At 44.4% G+C, this 23,573-nt stretch overlaps 1 long non-coding RNA gene across 1 annotated transcript in view; it reads right to left on the reverse strand.

Annotated features, from left to right (window-relative positions):
• Positions 1-1,993: 1,993 nt before the first annotated feature.
• LOC120372426 overlaps positions 1,994-23,573 on the reverse strand; it is a 76,699-nt gene continuing 55,119 nt past the window's right edge. The window contains exon 3 of the long non-coding RNA XR_005584960.1: positions 1,994-2,188. This is a non-coding gene — a long non-coding RNA (uncharacterized LOC120372426). The remainder of the gene's footprint in view (positions 2,189-23,573) is intronic.

A 23,573-nucleotide genomic window follows, 5' to 3' on the forward strand; every position in this document is an offset into this window, starting at 1 on the left:
ATGATTGGGGTATGGAACAGCTTCCACATGAGGAGGGATTAAAAAGACTGGGATTGTTCATCTTTGAAAAGAGATGACTAAAATGGGGATATATAGAGGTCTATAAAATCATGAATGGTGTGGAGAAAGTGAATAAGGAAGTGTTAGTCACCCTTTGATATAACACAAGAACCAGGAGTCACCCAGGCAGCAGGTTTAAAACAAACATGCGGAAGTATTTTTTCACATAACACACAGTCAACCTGTGGAACTCATTGCCAGGGGATGTTGTGAAGGCCAAAGTATAACTGGGTTCAAAAGAGAATTAGATACGTTCATAGATGACAGATGCATCAATGGCTATTAGCCAGGTTAGTCAGAGATGCAACCTCACACTCTGGGTGTCCCTAAACCTCTGACCGTCAGAAGCTGGGACTGGATAACAGGGGATGGATCACTAGATAATTGCCATGCCCTGTCATTCACTCTGAAGAAAGTGACACTGGCCACTGTCAGAGGACAGGATTCTGGGTTAGATGTGTCACTGGTCCGACCCAGTATGGCCATACTTATGTTCGTATGTAAGTAACGATAGCTACCATTTCAAATGGCATGATCCCTGCTTTGGGTCTCTGCTGCATGTGCTCCTCACAGAGGAACTCTTCTTTTATTTCCTGGCAGCTGAATGTGGTGCAGTTCACTGCCCGTCCTTGCTCACCAGTAATACATCAGGTGTGAGAACTGAGAAGGGTAACAATGGCATTGAGTATCAGAGGGGTAGTCGTGTTAGTCTGGATCTGTAAAAGCAGCAAAGAATCCTGTGGCACCTTATAGACTAACAGACGTTTTGGAGCATGAGCTTTCGTGGGTGAATACCCACTTGGTCGGATGCAAGTAGTGGAAATTTCCAGGGGCAGGTATATATATGCAAGCAAGAAGCAAGCTAGAGATAACGAGGTTAGTTCAATCAGGGAGGATGAGGCCCTGTTCTAGCAGTTGAGGTGTGAAAACCAAGGGAGGAGAAACTGGTTCTGTAGTTGGCAAGCCATTCACAGTCTTTGTTTAATCCTGAGCTGATGGTGTCAAATTTGCAGATGAACTGAAGCTCAGCAGTTTCTCTTTGAAGTCTGGTCCTGAAGTTTTTTTGCTGCAGGATGGCCACCTTAAGATCTGCTATTGTGTGGCCAGGGAGGTTGAAGTGTTCTCCTACAGGTTTTTGTATATTGCCATGGCATTGAGAAGATTTCTGCGCATGTATTGAAATGTTCCCTTGAAAACAAGACACAAAACAAAACAAAACCCCAACACACACACACAATTGCTCATTCTGTGCTGTAAAACTTGAGAGTTTTCCTAGTGTCATCTGTATGCACAGGTTCTGGATGGTGCTTGCACCCAAAAGCAATCCCTATCTGACTGCAGATTAATACATTTCTTGCTCATAATAATTTTTCCCAATTCTACCTGCTGGCCTCTGCAATATGATTTCCTGAGTGTTAATTCTCAGACAACAGGTTAAACCCCACCCCCTGGGTGAGGTATGCCACTTATTTGTGGGCCTGCCAGTCTTTCCCAGAGGGCTCATGTAAATACAGTTCCACTTACCACAGTGATTCCAGGATAACAGTGCCACCAAAGCTTATTGAGAGGAGCCCTGGCTTTGGCTCCAGGTATCATAGAAACAAGAGCCCACTTCTTCAGAATGTGACTAATGGAGTCCAGGAAAGGTCCCCATAGACTTTGAGCCCCTAGACTGCTCTAAACTCCACCAGGGCTGGCATATGTACAAAGTGGCTTCAGAATCAGAAAATGGCAACAAGTCCCTAAGACCCTCGCTGCACTCGGAAGCTGGGCTCAGCAGAGAGTCTGGCCCATAGAGTGCAATTCTCTAACAGTTAGAGTCTAACTCAATCCCGTTCTTTAAAAAGTGCAGAACTGTGGATGCAAAACAGAGTCAGCCAAAATATATGATCACAGCTGTTTTAATTGAACAATGCTACACTTCATCCAGAGTGTATAGAAGTAGGGAAGTACATGTGGGGGACGTCTGGAATCTAAGCAGACCTTTCCAACGAAACCAGACCGTTAAATGACTCTTTTTACTCTCTGTTTCTATTCTTGATCATTCTATTCTTTTTTCATTCTCCACAGGTTCTGCCAATGGTTTGGCCACCCAGCCTTTGTCAGAGCTACTGAAGTGTTGGCAGCCCTGGAAGCAACAAAAAAGAACAGTTTTTTCCAGGCTACAAATAGAAAGTATGGTAACTCATTTAGCTATTTGGGGTTTAATTGAAATGGTGTATATCAGATTCAGACCATCTCCACCCTATTAACCCCTTGAGCATCACACCTGGTACATACTCAGGAGTCATGCATTTTTGTGCAGCACCTATTGACCTCCATGAAAATTGTATAGAGCTCTGAAACTTACAGTGTATGATCAGTGTGCCACACATGTGCCACTTTGATGGATGAATGTACATGGAGCAAATTGCAGGGCAGAAAAAAGGGTTATAAAAGTAAAACAATTTCTTATACTCTTATTGAGTCTGCTACACTGCCTCGGACTATTGGGTCATATAAGCCAGCTTTCTGCCAGCAGCAATAGCTAGCACCTGATTATTAATTATTATGCATATGAATATGCTTTTATACAAGGCAAACCCCCCACACAGTCATGATGCAAGTAGTGAATTATGAACTGTGTAATGCTGTACAGTATATGGTGTGGGAGTAAATTCCACCTTTACCCCTACAGGTGGCCAGTTTATGACCTAAAGGAGGAGATTTGATTACTCTTATAATTATCCTAGCTTGCATGACAGCTACAAGCAATGATAGTGGTCATAAAATTATCCAACCCATTTCAAAATCCAGCTCCAGTGTTTGTCTCTGTGACCTGCTACTTCTGTGAATTCCAGAGATTGCTGATACTATGGGTAAAGAAGGTCTATATGTCATTTTATTGCTTCTAAATGTATTGCTCACTAATTTCACTGACTGCCCCCTTGATCCTATATTATGGGGTGGCGGGAAGAAATGGAGGGGCTGATTGGTTTTCATCACTTCATATACCTCAATCAAGTCCTCTCTAATACCTAACCTTTACAGGCGAGGTTAATTTTAGCCATTGCAAACTGTTGGACCCTTGATGTTCTTCAGTGCCTTCATGAATTTAAATGAAATTTAAACACATGCAGGGAATTACACCAGTATGTGTATTACAGAGAGGGAGAGATGAAAGCAAGCAGCCCCAAAATTCCCTGTGGGATGCCAGGTACTCCGTGGGACTAATTCAAAACCATGTCCCATTTTAATCAGCAGTAGGACTTGAGCAAATATTTCCTTCTTTCAAGCTCAGCTGGGCTCCGTTATAGCCTATCTTGTTTTGAGCCTACAGAATCTGCAGACCTTATGGGATAAACCCACATGTTGAATTAAAAACAGGCCTGGCTCACAAAATGTGGATTTGGTTGTGACTGTGCCTAAAGTTCAGGTGAGTTTGAATCCAAGCTTTGGTTTGGACTCATCTCTAGTGGGAACTGATCCTCCTATTTGTCGGTTGCTGCTGTTTTGTGGGGGGTTTGTACACATTAACTTTGAGAATTGTATTCTATAGCAGTAGTAGAGTTATTGGAAAGTAGTAGATGAGATTTTAGTGGGATATAGAACAGTGTACATGGAGAGACACGAACATGAAACATCTGCCAAGGGTTTTACTGGTAACTCGTGAAGTAGGGAAAAGCTTTAAGCTAGACAGTGGAGGCAACTATCTTGGTAACTCTGCAAGGGAGATCCAGGCAGAAAAAACATCATCACTTCCACTGGGCCTGCTTCACAAGTTTCCAAAAATTGACACTGAATAAGAAAAATGTGTGTTCTCATATGATCGAAATATGAGACTATGTTGCATTCAGGAATTAGCATAGCATATGCAGAGGTGAAGGCCTAATAGAAAGACAACCTAAAATGTCCTGACCCCAATCTTTTCCATCCAGGGACTCTTGGCTCAATGAAGCAGTCTTTCTATAATGCACACTTGCATATGTTTCCATAGACTATTAGGATAAGACTTTCAAAAGCACTTAGCATTGGCCTAACTGCTCCATTCAAGTCAATTGGACAACAGAGTTATGTGAAATCTGGTTGCTTTTGAAAATCCCACCTGAGACAGATACAGTAGAACCTCAGAATTATGAACACCAGAGTTACAAACTGACTAGCCAACCACACACCTCATTTGGAACCGGAAGTATACAATCAGGCAGCAGCAGGGACAAAAAGATAAAAATTAAATATACTACAGTACTGTGTTAAACGCAAACTACTAAAAAAATAAAGGGAAAGCAGCATTTTTCTTCTGCATCATAGATTCATAGCTGTATGAAGTCAATGTTCAGTTATAAACTTCTGAAAGAACAGCGATAATGTCTTGTTCAGAGTTACGAACAGTTCAGTGTTATGAACAACCTCCATTCCTGAGGTGTTCGTAATTCTGAGGTCCTACTGTAAGTGATTTTAGCATCACTGCAGCTGATAAAAGATCTGCTAATATGCCACTCCTTAAAGAACTGGCATGGTGAGTACCTCAGGCTGTGAGCTATCAACTATCATGAGTTAAGCAACATTAGTCCTGGTCAGTAGTGGAAGAGGAAACATTAAGGGAACTTTCCTCTGTGAAATAGCTGTATAGTATTACTGTGGCTGCATTTCAGTGATGTGATATTCTTGTAGTTTGAAAAGTGCTTTGTGATCCTGCAGGGTATAAGGTGGTGTATACAAATGTACAGTATATGATTAATCAGATTGCTTTTGTGCCCTCAAAATAAACTTCTTAACATTAATTACTTTTAATGTGGAATATTCTTTTGTAGAGCTTGCATGCTAAACTTTTTAGTAAGGGTCTTTAAGCTTCCTTCAGCATTGATTATTTATATTATTTTATTTTCCACTCTACATGCTGTAAAGCCACGATATGTAATTTTGGTGTTTTGCTGAATTCACATTTTTTATTTGTTTATTTTTTTATGTAGGGATACCTATCAATCATGTTGTCAAAACAGCTTTGTTGTATTATCTGTCTAGCATTACCTGTCTTTATAGATGTTTAAAGCTTCTCTGATGTGGAAACACTGATTTACACTCTGTTGTCCCAGACTGGACTTACTATAATTATCTATAACCTGGCCTTTTCAAAACTTTAATTAGGAGATTACAGATTGCTCAAAAGCCTGCTGCTAGACATTTTACTATTTCCAAATTCAGAGACATTACTTCCACTATATTGTATTGATCACAATGGCATTCTTTGCAATAACCATGTTGATTTCAAAATTCTTACTTTGACATTTAAATTTCTTCATGACCTTTTCCCTTCCACTCTCCCCCTCTTTTGCTTGACTAAACTTTATATCCCTTTGTATTGTCTTAGGTGTGATATTTCTGAGTTGGAACAGAAATAAGCTAATAATAAGTGGGGATGCATCATGAAACTTTTACTTTATTAAGAGCCCACTGGAGATGTAGCTTTCCTGCTTACATGCACTACCCACTCTGCTCCCTGCATTCTAATATCTCACTGTAGCTTTACTGTCTCTCAGAGGACTTTATAAAGTCTGGAATTAATTATATTGTTCAGTGGAATGTAGTCACAAATTCTGGAGTGGATTTTGTAGTTCAATGGTCTAGCTGACACGTTTCACTAGGGTCAAATAGCCACAGTTTATTTTATACAATACCACTAGCATATTAGGATTTGTCTGTGGCAGCTGCCTTGAAGGTGGTGCTACATGAAACATATGGTTTGAAGCATTACCTTTGACTATCTAGTTGTTGAGAAGGGGATGAACACTTAAGAACATCACAATGATGAAGGAGGAAGTTTCAAAAGGTCAAATAAATATCCAAGCTTTTGGATGCATTTTTGGAGCTATCAAGTTTTCCTATCTGAATAACTTCATTGTGCACATGTCTGTAGAGGGGATAGTGTATCCATAGGACTGGTTCAGCATAGCAGCAGCAGTACAAGCAGTTTTGCAATAACAAGTAAAGCTTCAGTGTTCACTTAAGATTTTTTTTAGTACATATCCATTCAGTTCTTGGTGGACCTACAGTAATTCCAACAAACGTGCCTATGAGGGAATGTTACTCACCCTGTGCAGCAACTATGGGTGCTCGCTCTAGGAGTGCATGAGCCCCTTGCATGTCAGATTAGAGATTTTAGGTAGCAGTACCTGTTCAGACCACGCATGCACCTCATGAGGCCCTGTGCTCTGCACCTTGGCTATACAGAGTTGTGCGAGTAAGCTGTAGCTCACGAAAGCTCATGCTTAAATAAATTTGTTAGTCTTTAAGGTGCCACAAGTACTCCTGTTTTTTTCCTCAGTTACTTCTGTACTCCAGAGCTCCATGGTAAAGAATTCCAAAGCAGAGGAAAGAAGAACAGGTAGTGGAGCATCCACAGGGACACACATCTTGAAGAACCACAGTTACTGCACCATGTGAGTAACCTTCTCTTCTTCTTTGAGTAGTGTCCCTGTGGGTGTACCACTCTATGTGACTACCAATTAGTACCCTCTATGAAGGGGTGGGCCTTTGGAGTCAACTCCAAGATGGAAGACAGTACAGTAAATCCAAACATTGCATCAGAAGGCATGATTAACAGCACAGTGTTCAGAAAAGGTCTGAATGAAGGTCCAAGTCGTGGCTCTACATATTTCTGTGATGGGAACAGCCTTAAGAAAGGCTATTGAAGTAGAGAGGGATTTTGTGGAGTGAGTTAATACTTTAGGAGGTTGAAGATTATGAGACTGATAGCAATAGGTCAGTGGTCCCCAACCTTTTTGTCTGGCAGGCGCCAGATGAAGGACTGTGGCGGCGGTGGAGCATCCGCCAAAATGCCGCCGAATTTCTGCGGCATTTCGGCGGCAACGCCTCTCGATGACACCACTTGTCGGTGGCATTTTGGTGGATGGTCCACCACCGGCCAGGACGCGGGCACAATTAGATGCCCCCACGGGTGCCATGGCGCCCGCGGGAACTGTGTTGGGGACCCCTGCAATAGATAATACAAATAGATATCGATCTACAGAGGATTTGCTTGGAAGTTGGAGATCCTTTAGTTCTGTCTGCAATAGAAAGAAACAATCTGGGAGATTTTCCAAAGGGTTTTCTGTCTAGGTAAAAGGCTAATGCTCTTCTGACATCAAGTGTATGTAACACTGAACTTCCTTTATCTTGGTGCAATTTAGGGATGAACACTGGAAGGTGGATAGGTTTGTTAATGCAGAAGTCTGAGGATATCTTTGGTAAAAACTTGGGTTGCTATGTGACCTTAAAAGGAACTGTGAAGGAGTGATTTGCCATCAGAGCTCCTGCCTCTCCAACTCTTCAAGCAGAAATAATTGCTATGAGAAAAGGCTTTTATATAGCCAAGTGTGGAATGGAGCAGGTAGCCATAGTTTCAAAGTGTGTGTAGGGGGGGAGGGGCTTGTGAGGCATCTAAGCACCAAGTTGAGGACCCAAGCTGTGTAGGGCATCTGACTTGTGGAAAGAGGTTCCCCAATCCCTTGAGAAACCTCATCAACATAGGATGAACAAAAAAAATCCCCTACTATATGATGGAAGGCCGTAATAACTGCTAAATTTACTCTAATGGATCTTTGAGACAATCCTGTCATTTTTAGCTCTAGGATGTAATCTAGTATATCTGAGAGGATGTAGATGAAAGATGTCTTAGGTGGCACCAGTGATTGAATCTCATCCACTTTTAGAGGTAGGTATTATGAGTTGAATGTTTCCTATTATGGAAGAGCATACTCTTTGCATCCTCTCTAACCCTGTGAGCCACTTATCAGCCATGCCTTGAGTTGAATAACCTGCATCTGAAGAAGTGGGTTTTTTACCCACAAAAGTTTTATGCCCAAATAAATCTGTTAGTCATTAAAGTGTCACCGGACTCCTCATTGTTTTGTGGATACAAACTAACACAGCTACCCCTCTGATACTCAAGGTTGTGGTGAAGGATCTGACTGATATTATGAAAGAGAAGATGGGGGGACTGTCTGGAAGGTGATTGATTGGCAGACAGGAAGCTTGGCAAGGTAAGGGAACCATGTTTGTCTTGGCCACATTGGAACGAATAGAAAAATCCTGGCCTTGACTTTCCTTATCTTGAACTGCATCTTGGATATCAAGGGAGTTGGGGAAATGCATACAACATGCTTGACAATGGTGAAAGGCAACCCACATGGAGTGGTGACCCAGTTCACCCTGGAGCAAAAGTGTGAGCACTTCTTACATTTGGCTATGGCAAACAGGTCTATCTGTGGGATGTCCCAACATCAAAATATATGGCAGAGTGTAATGGGATCTGTCTTCCATTCATGAACTTGTGAGAAACGCCTCCTGAGGACATTGGCTGTGATGTTTTGCATGCCCAGAAGGTAAGCTACTGAGATGTTGATCTGGTTTGCTATGCACCAATTCCAGAGCCTCACTGCTTTAGCGTAAAGGGAGGGTGATCTTGTTTCCCCTTGACGGATGATGTAAAATATGCATGACATATTGTCTGTCATGATCCTCATGTATTTGGCCTGATTAGCGGAAGAAACTAGATACAGGCATTTCTGACTGCTCTGAGTTCCAGCAAGTTGATGTGCAGAGTGGACTTGAGAGGTGACCCCTTTGCTTCAGCAGTGTAAACATCAAGATGAGCTCCCCGTCCCAACAGGGATGCATCTGTTATTACTGACATTGGAGATGATTGAGCAAAAGGGACCCCTGCACATACATTATAAGGGTCTTTCACCACTCAAGGGACTTTTTCATGATCAAAGGCATCTAGAGTAGTTTGTTCAACTTGGTGAATAAACAGTTTTGAGCCACTCTTGAAGGCAGCTCACGTGAAGTCTTTCATGGTTTATTACAAAAAGTACTGGCTGCCATACATGCCAACAGCTGGAGACAATTTCCTGTTGATATCTGGGTGCTGATCTGGACTGCAGAGGCTAAGATGGCTAGGGCTGTGAACCTGTGCAAACAGAGGTATGCTTTGGCCACTATTGCATTGAGTAAGCTGCACTGGGGTTAACATGACCTTTTGAATGTTTACTTGTAGTCCTAGTCCGAGAAACAGGTTTATGGCCCTGTGAGTGGCCATCAAGGCTTCATTGTAGGAATATCCCTTGAGCCTACCATTGTCGAGGTATGTGAATATCAGAATTCCATGTCTCTGAAGATGGGAAGCCTCCATTGAGAAACTTTTGAGAACACTCTGGGCAGAGAACAAATGGGAGCACCCTGTACTGAAAATGCTGTTGACCCAGAGTGAAGCATAGGAACCTTCTGTGGAAGGAGTGTATCGCTATATGAAAATAAGCAGCTTGTAAGTCGAGGGCCAAGAACCAGTCCCCTTGGTCCAATGATAGAATTATTGTTTCAAGAGTTTCCATCTTGAACTTCTGAATCTTTACAAATCTGTTGAGTAATCTTAGATCTAGAAAGGATCTTCATCCACCATTATTTTTTGGAACAAGGAAGTATCAGGATAAAATCCCTTCCTTCTGTGTTGTGCAGGAACTGGTTCTATAACACCCATGTCTAGAAGGTTGTCTATTTCTTGTCATAGAAGTGCTCATGAGAGTGGTCCATGAAGAAGGATGGGGAATGTAGATGGGAGGCAGGTAAAGTGGATGGAGTATACTATTGAAATGATCTCCAAAACCCACTTGTCCATGCTAATATGTTACCAATCCTGTCAAAAATTAGAAAGATAATTGCTGAAGCAAGGCAAACATGCAGATTTTGCAGCAGATGTGAGTGGGGACGGAAACCCAGCACGTTGGCCACCCCATCAAAATTGTTTTTTCAAAGTTGTAGGTTTTGAGGCCAGTGCCTGAGAAGTAGAGGGTCTCTTCTTCTCGAACAGTTGTCTCTTACACTGGGGTTCCTAATGGCAGGAAGCTGAGTGGGACAAGATCGCTGTACCACCTAGAACTTACTAAACTTGCTTTTTGCGAAGAGCTGAAAATTCCCAGAGAATGCAAGGTGGCCCTAGAATCTTTTAAGGTATGCAGAGACTCATCAATTTTTACCGAAAACAGCTTTGATCCTTAAAAAGAAAGAAAGAAATGAAAGAATGGAAGGTCCTCAATTGTATTTTGGAATTCCCTGAGAGCTGAAGCCAGGAGGCTCTCTTCATGACTACCACCATGGACACAGAACAAGCACCTGTATCAGTGGGGTCACCTGCAGTGATGTGCTTTCCAACAGTTGACCTTCTGTGACGTTTGCCTAAAATTGTTCCTTCTGCACTGTTGGAAGATGCTCAATACATTAATTCAACTTTGCCTAATTAGTATAGCTGTATTTCATCATGAGGGCTTGGTGGTTGGTTATCTTAAATTATAGCTAAAGATTAGCTGATGAATGTGACCTGTGGCCTAATAAGTCAAATCACTTTGGGTCTTTATCATACAATGTCGATTTAGTGTGGGTTTCTCTTCCAAGTTTGTTCACAGCATCAACTACAAGGAAGTTGGTGGAGGGGTGCGAAAATAAAAATGTTGAGTGCTTAGATGGAACATACAAATTTTTGTCCACCGTCCTGCATGTAGGCAATATTGTGGCTAGGATATGCCAAATTATTTTTCAGGGTCTAGCAGAGCCTCATTAATAGGTAGTGTGATGCGGGCAGATGATGTTGTATGCAGGATGTCAAGCAATTTATGCTGTGTCTCCTTAACCTCCTTAAGTGGAATGAGTAGAGTCTGCTATCCTTTTAATAAGAGCCCGGGGTTGTTTAAAGGTGTCAGCCAGGGATGCTGGAGGAGGCATGATGGATTCATCAGGGAATGAGGAAGAGATAGTAGTTGTGAGAGTGATCTTAGTGTCCATTCTTGCTTCCTGCTCCTCAAAAGTTTCCTTCTCTGGATCAGGCACCCTAGAGAGAGGCTGGTAGAGATTGTCTGCCCTCCTCCTGACAAGAAACACTAGGGGCCCTGGAGAATTGTTGATGGTAAACCGCCCATGGGTCCCAGTAGGGCTGATGAGAGGTGCCTATGGAATAGGTGGGGGCACCCAAAGGTGTCCATAATAGGGGTACGTATCTTAAGGATGTCTCTCATGGGGATATTCTGACTCCCTAGAGGTCTTAGGAAAGAATGTCCCCAACAATGGAAGGGACAGCTCTGGATGGAAATGCGGAAGACTGATGAGAAATCCGTATCGTCTTCCTCCTCATTGTCACTTGGCAGCGGTAGGCACTCACAAGATAGGCAGAGACTCTGTCAGTACCAGGAGAATGTCTGAAGATCAAGAGGTCCTCAGTACTGGGAACACGTCAGTGCTGAACAAATGAGATTCAGGAGTGTCTGCTATTTCCAAGTCCTGAGGGAATCAAAATACAATGAAGCAGCTTAGGCAGAAGTAACTGTGGCAGAGGAAGCTGATGGTATCGAAAGTCTTATGCACTCCGATGAATGAATAGTTGCTGTTGGTCTGGCCTTCTGTGGTGCCAAAGTGCTGGGTATGGAGGGCCTAATAGACTCCATCACTACCGATTTAGAAGAGCTGGTCTTTTTCTCCCTGCTGCTCTAATCACCAGATGGTAATAATGTTCCAGAGCTGGAACCCTTTGAGTCCTTGGGCTTGCTGGTGATCACAGTCCTGGAGAAATGTGAAGCCTCCTGGTTCAGAGATGGGTAGGTGCGACAGAAGGTATCTGAACCAGAGCCCATCTCTTTTGAGGTAGGTTCTCTAACTAGAGGGCCTGAAGACTATTTCCTAGAGTCCTTTGAGAAGATTCCAGAGACTTCCTCTTTCATGATCTAGGGGAGTGCTTTAACAAGGAGGTCAAAGTGGTCCACTTGCTCAGAGACCATTGTACTAGGGATCCCCTGGCGAGGGTCAGAAACTGGTTGGAGCAAATTCTTCATCATGAGGTGATGTAGCTTAAGTTCCCAGTTCTTTTTAGCTCTTGATTTTAATGCCAAGCAGAAATTATACTTTTTGGGAATGTGTGAGTCCCCAAGACAATTACCACAGTGGGAGTGCCCATCACTGACCAGGATCGCCTCATGGGATGAAAGGCAGTGTTTAAAACTGGGAGAACCAGGCATGCCCTCCCAGAATTTAAGTTCCACTAAGGGGAGGGAAAAAAGGGTGAAAGGATAATGGTCCTTATATAGATAAATATTTTAATTTATGGAATTACTACAACTAACTAATACAAAGCTAATAGTAATTACTAACACTAACTAACTAGTTATATAAGTGAAATACAGGTGAGGTAAGCTCAACTCTGACACTGCTGAGGCATCACCTCAGACCAAGGCCATTGAGAAGGAAATGATAGTAGTTCATCTACACAGCTGTATACAGCCATGGGACTGCAGGAGGCACATGTGCAGGCCAAACAGGCACTGCTACCTAAAATCTCCGATCTGAGGCGCATGGGGCATGCACACACCTAGAGTGGAACACCCAAAGGACACTACTTGAAGAAAAAGTATAAGTTATTGTGGATATTTGTGTGATGTGAGTGCCTCACTTCTATCAACTGGACCGAGACACTCTAAGTCAGTGGTTCTCAAACTAGGGCCACTGCTTGTTTAGGGAAATCCCCTGACGGGCCGGACCGGTTTGTTTATCTGCCGCGTCCGCAGGTTCGGCTGATTGTGGCTCCCACCGGCCGCGGTTCATCGCTCCAGGCCAATGGGGGCTGCAGGAAGGGTGGCCAGCACATCCCTCGGCCCGGGTCGCTTCCTGCAGCCCACATTGGCCTGGAGCGGAGAACTGTGGCCGGTGGAAGCCGTGATCGGCCGAACCTGCGAACGCGGCAGGTAAACAAACTGGCCCAGTCCACCAGGGGCTTTCCCTGAACAAGCTGCAGCCCTAATTTGAGAACCACTGCTCTAAGTAGTCTCATACAGACCATTTCTCAGGCCACAGCACTTTCAGGACTTTCCGTTGAAGCTGACCTTGGTCTGAATTGAATGAGTAATGAATAACCGTGTTTCTCATCACCAGTACTGAGGCACTTTGTGTCAGTATTACAAGGCTGACCCCTCACTAGTCTTTCTGAGTGCACCCTATCTCCTGGTGAAATCCTGTTATGCTCCCACTCTGAAGCATCTTGTATGCCAACTGTGATTTCTCAGCAGGTCTGACGGGGTTTGGCACCTGCAAACTTTTCCTTTGGGAGCTGTTGCCCATGGTTAACACAGTGAGCACACAACTTTCTTAAAACAAAGCACTGTTTAAACTTAACAGTAAAGTATAAGAGAAAAGGTTTTTTAAACACAGCAGTCTACACATGTCTATTTTACTTAGGCTCACCATCTCCTGGGAAGTTTAGGAAGGCTTAGGTTTAGGAAGGCTCCTGGGAAGTTTAGGAAGGCTTAACTGCTTCAGACCCCAAAGTGGGTATCTATCTGTATCAGTCTGCTACTTCACATGGATCTCCCAGACAACTATCCCCCACTTCTGGGCAAAGAGAGAATTTGAACTGTTACAGCCCCTGTGATCTGATTGTTCCCAGCACTGACAAAGCAGCTGTGTAATTTTGGCTGGAGCATGCAATTAGCATCTTCATAGCTAATAGCTCAGGTACTGTTTCTTAACTTCCTGACCTGTTTACCTGGAGGTATTTTATCTGAATCCATTGCACTGCCTTCCTGCTTGTTTCCTAACAGCCCTGCTATTAACTTAACCAACCCATGCATATAGCAAATTAACTCCATATAGTCAGACAGTAAATATTCCTATAACCCAATAGAGGCATACAGCATTCATAAATTCATACAGATATGTCCTCCTCACTTTGTATCCCACCATCAATATTTCATTATTTATACAGGAGTAATAAGTGTACAAGATGCTTTACAGACGCACAGAAGATACAATTGCTATCCAAAATAGCTTACAACCAATGCTGGAAAATACACAGGCAATAAAAGGAAACGAGAGAGACAGGAAAGGATGTATTATCGAGTGTTATTGTTTGTATTGCAGTAGTACCTTGGAGCACCAGTCATGGACCAAGGCTCCTTTGTGCAAGATGTTGTACAAACAGAAAAAAGACAGTCCCTGCCCAGATATGATTCTTATTTGTTCAAGGTATTGTGATAAACTCCGGACAGACAGCTGCAAGGGGCGGGGGGTAGAAAACAGTTTGAGAAGGTTAAAAGGCCCCTACTCCCTATCAACTGAGAAGGGGTTACCAGAGAATCAGTTAGGATCAGCTGAGAGGGAGTTACCTGAGGTCAGTTAGGATCAGATGAGACAGGAGTTACCTGAGGTCAGTTAGGATCAGCTGAGACAGGAGTTACCTGAGATCAATTAGGATCAGCTGATTCCAACTGCCTGAGACCTTTTTACCGCCCCTCCCCCCCACGTTGGGAGAAGAGGGGGAGAGAGAGAAGGAGTCATGCTGCCAGTAAGTTAGGAGCAGCGAGACAGCAAGCCTCTCTAGGACGGTAGGTTGCATTCCCTCCCATAACGGAGAAAAACAAGCCCAAAAGACTGGTGGAGAGAAGGAACGGACTTCCCCTGTGCAACCAAGGGGGACTGTTTACCCAAGCCTGTCTCACCAAGGCTAAAAGCAGCGGATGCTGGTGAGACCGAGAAGGTGCCTTGCCACACGTGAGGAAATATGCCTATATCGTCATCCATCGTCAACCACCCCGCCTATCTTGACGACATCATTATACATAGCCCAGACTGGGAGACACATTCGGAGAAGGTGGAAGCAGTCTTGGACACCCTGAGGAAGGCGGGGCTGACTGCAAATCCCTCCAAATGCACGACTGGGCTAGCACAAGCCAAATACCTCAGGTATATAGTGGGGAGGGGCGTGGTGAAGCCCCAACTCAACAAGTTAGAGGCAATACAGAATTTACCCCGACCAGTCTGGAAGAAACAGGTCAGAGCATTCCTGGGACGAGTTGGTTACTATAGGCGGTTCATCCCCCACTTTGCTACCAGGGCACGACCATTAACAGACCCAACAAAAGCCCAAGGCCCAGACATAGTAAGATGGACCAGCACGTCCGAAGAGGCTTTTGCAGATCTGCAGACCGCCCTCTGCACCAACCCAGTGCTGGTAGCTCCAGATTTGGAAAAAGAGTTTCTCTTGCAAACCGATGCCTCTGAGGTTGGATTGGGAGTGGTTCTTTCACAAATGGTCAGAGAAGAACACCGAGTGATGTTCCTCAGTAGGAAACGCCTGTCCAGAGAACGTAAATATGCCATAGTAGAGAAGGAATGCCTGGCAGTAAAGTGGGCCGTTGAAAGCCTTCGCTACTACCTACTGAGATGAAGGTTTACCCTTGTCATGGACCATGCCCCTCTGAAGTGGATTCACCAAAATAAAAAAAAGAAATGCAAAAGTAACAAGGTGATTCCTATCGCTACACTTCAGAGTACAACATAGGTCTGGAATCAAGCATGGCAATGCCGATGGCCTGTCAAGGGTGCACTGTTTGCTGACCCAAGTAGCCCAACCACGTAATGTTGAGCAGCGGGGGGCGAGGGATATATGATAAACTCAGGACAGACAGCTGTAAGAGGCAGGGGGAGGGGGAGTAACCAGTCCCAGAAGGTTAAAAGGCCCTCCTCCCTATCAACTGAGAAGGGGTTACCAGAGAATCAATTAGGATCAGCTGAGACGGAGTTACCTGAGGTCAATTAGGATCAGCTGATTCCAACTAAGGGCTGCCTGAGACCTTTTTAAATCCTTCCCTGTTGGAGGAGAAGAGGGGGAGAAAGAGAGAAGAAGTCATGCTGCCAGTAGGTTAGGAGCAGCGAGACAGCAAGCCTCACCAGAAGGGTAGGTTGCATTCCCTCCCATAAGGGAGAAAAACAAGCCCAAAAGACTGGTGGAGAGAAGGAATGGATTTCTCCTGTGCAATCAAGGGGGACTGTTTTACCCAAGCCTGTCTCATCAAGGCTAAAAGCAGTGGAGGCTGGTGAGACAAAGAAGGTGCCTTGCCACAGTATTTTGAAAGTTAAATTTAAGGTACAATTATTCATTGCAAATAAATTAACTGATTAATTTAGCCTCCCTCTGCTGCTCTTCATGAACTTTTCATAAACTGATCCTGATTTCTGTAAAGGTACTTGTTTGCAATTATTCACTGAGTAGTTTGGACACACAATGATGAGCCCATAAAAACTATTCACTTTAGCTAATTCCATGAGAACACTATTATTTGGACAGAGAACAGCCATTCCCCAAACCTGGTCGTAAAAATATTTGCAGATATTGGATCTGAGTGATGGCAAGGCAAGTGACTTTAGCAGCAGCATGCTGTATGAACCAATTAGAGAGGGGAGATACGGAAAGTAGGTAACTTAATCAGCAGAAAGTTAAAATAATCGGGCCCTGCTCCTGCAAAGATACATGCATTGAAGTCAAATTAACTATTCACGTGCAGAGGTAATATCTTTTATTGGATTAGCATCTGTTGGAAAGAGAGACAAGCTTTCAAACTTACACAGAGCTCTTCTTCAGGTCTGCTTGTCTCACTCACCAACGGAAGTCGCTCCAATAAAATATATTTCCTCATCCAACTTCTCTCTCTAATATCCTGGGACCAACATGACTACAACACTGCATATCCCAACGCGCAAAGTTAAGTACATGCATAAATCTTTGCAGGATTTGGATCCAGATGAGAGATTAAGAGAACAAGGACCAGAGAGGATATAGGGACAACTCAGGTTTGTAGAGAGAATAATATGAAGTCAAAGAACAACCACAAGGACAAAGGAGTGAATAGCATCAAAGCTCCTCTATTCCCCTTTAAGATCAGGTCACACTAGGAAAAAAGGTATATTTAAAACACACATTAGCTAACACATGTTATTGAATGTGTTAAAATCCTAGCATAGACAAGGAAAATTGTAATTAGCATGTGTTAGCTGATTGAAGTAACCTAGTGTTTACCTCGACCAGCTAACGTGTTAAAATTGGGGCTGTCAAGTGATTAAAAAAATTAATCAGAATTAATTGTGCTCTTAAACAATAATAGAATACCATTTGTTTAAATATTTTTGGATGTTTTCTACATTTTCAAATATATTGATTTCAATTACAACACAGAATACAAAGTGTCCAGTGCTCACTTTATTTTTATTTTTTAATACAAATATTTGCATGGTAAAAAACAAAAGAAATAGTATTTTCAATTCACCTAATACAGGTACTGTAGTGCAATCTCTTTATCATGAAAGTTGAACTTATAAATGTAGAATTATGTACAAAAAATAACTGCATTAAAAAATAAAACAATGTAAAACTTTAGAGCCTACAAGTCCACTCAGTCCTACTTCAGCCAATCGCTCAGAACAACAAGTTTGGTTACAATTTGCTGGAGATAATGCTGCTGCTTCTTGTTTACAATGTCACCTGAAAGTGAGAACAGGCGTTCACATGGCACTGTTGTAGCCAGCGTCACAAGATATTTACGTGCCAGATGCTCTAAAGATTCATACGTCCCTTCATGCTTCAATTACCATTCCAGAGGATGTGTCCATGCTGATTACGGGTTTTGCTTGATAACAATCCAAAGCAGAGCGGACCGACATATGTTCATTTTCATCATCTGAGTCAGATGCCACCAGCAGAAGGTAGATTTTCTTTTTTTTGGTGGTTTGGATTCTGTAGTTTCTGCACTGGAGTGTTGTTCTTTTAAGACTTCTGAAAGCATGCTCCACACCCTGCTCCGATCAGATTTTGGAAGGCACTTCAGATTCTTAAACCTTGGGTCGAGTGCTGTAGCTATTTTTAGAAATCTCACATTGGAACCTTCTTTGCATTTTGTCAAATCTGCTGTGAAAGTGTTCTTAAAATGAACATGTGCTGGGTCATCGTCCGATATTGCTATAACATGAAATATATGGCAGAATGTGGGTAAAACAGAACAGAAGAAATACAATTCTCCCCCAAGGAGTTCAGTCACAAATTTAATTAATGCACTATTTTTTTAATGAGCATCATCAGCCTGGAAGTATGTCCTGTGGAATGGTGGCCAAAGCAGAGGCATAAGAATGTTTAGCATATCTGGCACATACCTTGCAACACCAGCTACAAAAGTGCCATGCGACCGTCTGTACTCACATTCAGGTGACATTGTAATAAGAAGCAGGCAGCAACATCTCCTGGAAATGTAAACAAGCTTGCTTGTCTTGGTGATTGGCTGAACGAGAGGTAGGACTGAGTGGATTTGTAGGTTCTAAAGTAGTGGTCACCAACCAGTCAATTGTGATCTCCGGTGGTGCAGCATGGCTGCCACTAAGGCAGACTCCCTACCCCGGCCCCGGGGTTGGGGGGCTGGGGTCTCCCACTGCATGCTGCTCCTGACTGCAAGCACCACCCCTGCAGCTGCATTGGCCGGGAGAGCTGTGGGGGTGGTGCTTATAGGCAGGAGCAGCTCGCAGAGCCACATGCCCCCGGCCCCCTCCCAGGGGACGCACAGGCACGTTGGCCCCTTCCGGAAGCAGTATGGAGCTAGGGTAGGCAGAGAGTCTGCCTTAGCCTCACTGTGCCTGCTGCTGATCAGGAGCTACCGGAGGTAAGTGCTGCCCAGTGGGAGGCCACACCTCAACCCCGAGCCCTGAGCCCCCTCCCAGAGCAATCACCCCATGCCCCCTCCTGCACCTCAACCCCCAGTGCTGAGCCCCCTCCCAGAGTCAGCACCCCATATCCCCTTCTGCACCCCAAGCCCCAGCCCTGACTCCCCTGCCAGCACCAGTAGCCTGTACCCCCTCCTGCACCCCAACACTCTTCCCCCCTGGAGAACCCTCCTGCACCCAAACTCCCTCCAGGAGCTTGCACCCCTCACCCTCTCCTGCACTCCAACCCCCTGCCCAGGCTCAGCCCAGAGCTCCCTTCCACATTGTGAACTCCTTGGTCCAGAGCCTGCACCCCTTCCAGAACCCCAACCCCCTACCCCAGCCCGGTGAAAGTGAGTGAGGGTGGGGGAGAGCGAACAACGAAAGCGGGGTGGAGTGAACAGGGCAGGGCTTTGGGGAAGGGACAGGGCCTCAGGGAAGGGGTAGATTCTGGGTTGCCCTTAGATTAAAAAAAGTGATCTTAGGTGTAAAAAGGTTGGAGACCGCTGCTCTAAAGTATTACATTGTTTTGTTTTTGAGTGCAGTTATGTAACAAAAATAAATAATAAATAAAAAAATCTACATTTGTAAGTTACACTTTCACAGTAAAGAGAATGAACAATAGTACTTGTATGAGGTGAATTGAAAATTACTATTTATCATTTTTACAGTGCAAATATTTTTAATAAAAATAATATAAAGTGAGCACTGTACACTTTGTATTCTGTGTTGTAAAAGAAATCAATATATTTGAAAATGTAGAAAAAATCCAAAAATATTTAATAGATGTCAAGTGGTATTCTATTGTTTAACAGGGCAATTTATTGCAATTAATTTTTTTAATCACGATTATTTTTTTTTTAGTTATTTGTGTGAGTTAATTGCGACTAATCGACAGCCCTAGTTAAAATTACAACTTGCCTCTTCAACACTAGGGTTTTAACAAGTATTAGCTAACATGCCTTTTTTTCTTAGTGAAGGCAAGACCTCAGGGTCTGTGATATAAATAATAACTGTTCAGCGAAGCCTAAAATTGCACTTGATAACAGAGTTTTGCCGAGTTTCTTCTGTGTTGTTTTTTGTAGGTACACAAATATATAGAAATAATAAGTCAGTGATACCTTATTAAGCCCAACATATAGCACTTTCCTTTATAGAGCACAAATATATATCTATTTGGCATATGAAGACAGATGCACAGTTACGGAAGTGGTGTACTAGAGTGCACTGTTGATCAGACTAATTCTAACCTGTTGAAAATTATATTTCTGCTTTGTTAGCTCCAAACCATTCATCAAGTTGCATGGAAATTCAGTGAACATCTTTTTCTGAGGCGTCTTTAGGGAAAAGCATGCCTAGCACATTTTTAAAATGGATGTATTTTGTTTTAATAAAATGTTTGTCTCGGTATACATAGACTGATATTCTCTGTCAAAATGTGTTATCTCCCCAGATAACTGTGCAACACTAGAGTATTATTTGACACATTTTTAAAGACTATTTTGGCTTATTTTTGCTTACTTATTTTATTTATGGTTTGGGTTTTTGTTTGTTGTTGTTAGTTTCAGAGCTTAGTCTGATCTCTCTTTTCCTGTGCATTTTCTGCATGACTTACTGGATACATACAGGGAGGCTGTCAAGGTTGGTAGTCCAAAAATTGACCTAAAATTCTCCCTCTTTATACTGTATATATTTTCAGAGTTCCTTTTAATTCTTTATGGACCTGATTCAAACTTCATTGAAGCAATGGAAAGACTCCTATTTACTTCAGTGGGCAGCGGATCTGAGAATGAAATTTTCCACCCCTTCATAAATTTCAAGTATTTGGACTCTATACACTTGGTGAGTGGACAGTGGCGATGGAAGGCTAATTTCATCCCACAACCCAGGCTCACAGTGCAGGAAAACTAATGGGCTGGAACTATATATATATTGTTTATTTTTTGATACAAACACTTCAATGCTCTTTTCTTTTCAAGAAAATAAATCAGTATCAGTGTCTCAGAAGTGAGCTACCCCTAGAATAACAAAATGAATGCATGGTAGAAGGGAAAGATGACAGTAAGGAAGCAGAATTTGTTTCAATGATTTAAGAATTATTAATAATAATGAGAAAAGTAAATTCATTTTAAAATTCTGAAAAAAATAACTAGCACCAGCATTATATTCTGCCAGCTTGAGTTTTCCAATGCATGGGAATGCATTGGCTTTACAGAGAAGCTTTGCAAATAGATTTGAAACAGAGCTGAAATAAACTCATGGCAAAAAATCTACCATTCTATTGTACAGAAATGACAATTTCCAGAGTGTATTTTATATGTTGACTTGCACCCTCTGTATCACATATGCACTCTGGTTGAGGGACATAATTTAATAAGAAGTGTCTTTCTGGTTATGGATGAAATTATCCCCAAGTTAAAAGTTTAAGTGGTGCAAAGGGGGCCTGCGTGGGCCCTTCGTACCAGGGAGTGAATTTCACTCCACTCACATAAAGCTCAAGTATTTGGATTCTGTAGAGGAAGAGTGCACGGAGGCTGGGAAGTGAATTTCATCCCTCAAACCAGGCAGGACAGGTAATGTGCTGTATACAGAGCCATAGCCCCTCCACATTCATAGCACATGATACTGGGGACACTGGATCTGCATGAATACAGACTGCACCCCGTTCATCCTCAGGGTATATACTATTTCCACCACATGCAAACACCCCTGCACGGTCAGACAGTTGACCAGGCCCTGGCAGTCACTATGCAGGGCTCATGCTATGTGGAGGGACTTCAGCAGGCCCTAGACACCAGAGGTGAACTTCACCTCAGTGAATAAAGATGAAAGCCAAAGTAAAGTTTTAGGATTCAGCTCTCGGGAGTCACAGGATCATGATGCCTTTATAGTTAAAGCAATCCAGAGGATAAAAATAAAAATGAGGCCAATATAGAATAGAATTTGGTTTTATACAGCACCTTATTCACACAAAGCATCTGAAAGTACAGTATATACTCGTTCATAAGCTGATGTTTTTAGTAAAAAAGAGAAGCATCAGAGAAGAGGGTCTACTTATGAACGGGTATAGAGAGGGAGAGGTGGGACACCGCCCCTCCCCCCAACAGAGGGGGCAAGAAGAGGCAGCACAGCCAGCAGAGCCAGAAGGGAAGAGGCGGGGCCAGAGTCTTTCCGCTTCTGGCCACGCTGCTCTCCCCGCAGCCACCGAAGCAGCTGCAGCTCCAGGACTGACAGGCTGTGGCCATGCCGCCCAGCCCCGCCTGCTGAAGCACACTGCGGCCACGCCACCTGGCCCGCCTGCTGGAGCACGGTGCAGCCATGCTGCTTGGCCCCGCCCGCTGGAGCAGGCAGTGGCCGCACCGCCCGGCCCATTACACCGCCCAGCCTGCCGGAGCAGCTCCAGCCAAGCCGGAGACATCCTCCCCGGCCTGCCCCAGCTAAGGTGGGAAGGGATGGGATGGGGAGAGTGTGGGGGTCCCAGGCTAGGGGTGGGGGATGGTCATGTGGGGGATGGTCACAGGGGTTAGTCCCCTGACCCCCAGCTTCTCCCTCCTTCCCCCCAAATTTCCCCACCAGTTGCTGTCCCGGCCCATCAGGGTAAGCAGCTGGCAGGCCGGGACACTTTGTTTACTTAGGTTTACCTCTGTGCCTGCAGATGCTTGAGGTAAACAAACCATCTCAGCCTGCCAGTGGCTTATCCTGGTGGCCCGGGAGCCAAAGTTTGCCGACCTCTGAATTATAAGGTCAGCTTATGAATGGATCAATTTTTTCCCCATTGTTACTTATCCATCATGGGGGGTTGGCTTATAAACGAACCTGCTTATGGTACTTTCTGAAAGTGATTACAGCAGTTAAATATGAATGGTGTAGTCAGGGCCGCCCAGAGGATTCCGGGGGCCCGGGGTCTTCGACGGCGGGGGGCCCTTCCATTCCGGGACCCGCCGCCGAAGTGCCCCGAAGACCCGCGGCGGGGACCCCCCGCCGCCGAATTACCGCCGAAGCGGGACACGCCGCTGAAGTGCAGCCCGGTCTTCGGAACGGAAGGGGCCCCCCGCCGCCGAATTACCGCTGAAGACCGGGCTGCGCTTCGGCGGCGGCCCCCGCTTCCGCCCCGCCCCCAACCTCTTACCCCCGGCTCCCTCCTCACCTGGAGTCTCAGCGCCTCGCCGGAACAGCCGCAGCGTGTGACCGGCGGCGCCTGAGCTCCGTCCCGCTCCGAGCCGCGTGGGGAGGGGGCGGGGCTGGGAGCTCCACGCCGAGCGGAGGGAGCCGAGCTCATCCCAGAGCTCCCAGCCCCGCCCCCTGACGACGCGGCGCGGGGCGGGGCGGGGCTCAGGGGCCCCGGCGGAGACTCGGCGCTTGATGCGCTGAGGCTCCAGGAGAGGGGCAGAGGCGGGAGCCCCCGCTGTTCTCTTGGGAGCCCCTGCGGAGCCCGGGGCCCGGGGCAAATTGCCCCCTTTGCCCCCCCCCGGGCGGCCCTGGGTGTAGTGACTGTAAACATATCACTCAGTAGCAACTCCCATGCAGCCTTAACTATTAAGGCCTTTTGTCACTGAAGGTTAGAATGTTGGCCAGGGTACCAAAATGCTCTGTGCTCTGAGAACAGTCATGGATCTTTAACTTCCATGGGTTCAAGTCCCACTGGTCTTTTAGCTTTTGCCTAGACAGCCATTGGAGTTGTGCCTCAGAAGAGATGTGAAAGTGGAGACTTCACTTTCATCTCTGTTCTGGAGCCCCTTTGACAATCTTCCAGTACCATAGTGCAGTGTATGTAGGAGGTGTTAGGCCACATTATCATGTAGAAATTAAACTCATGGTCTTCTGGCCCAGAGTAGAGATTGCTACAAGCTGAGTCATTCAAATAATCCATAATTGGTACATATGTTTAACACATATCTATGATCTCAGACATTTTTGATTTACCATTTGGGTTGGAGTCCTTACAGTGACATACCTAGTGGGAGTGAACCCTTTACCCC

This window comes from Mauremys reevesii, linkage group 9 (genome assembly GCF_016161935.1).
Source record: "Mauremys reevesii isolate NIE-2019 linkage group 9, ASM1616193v1, whole genome shotgun sequence".
In the NCBI taxonomy this organism is placed as follows: Eukaryota; Metazoa; Chordata; order Testudines; family Geoemydidae; genus Mauremys; species Mauremys reevesii.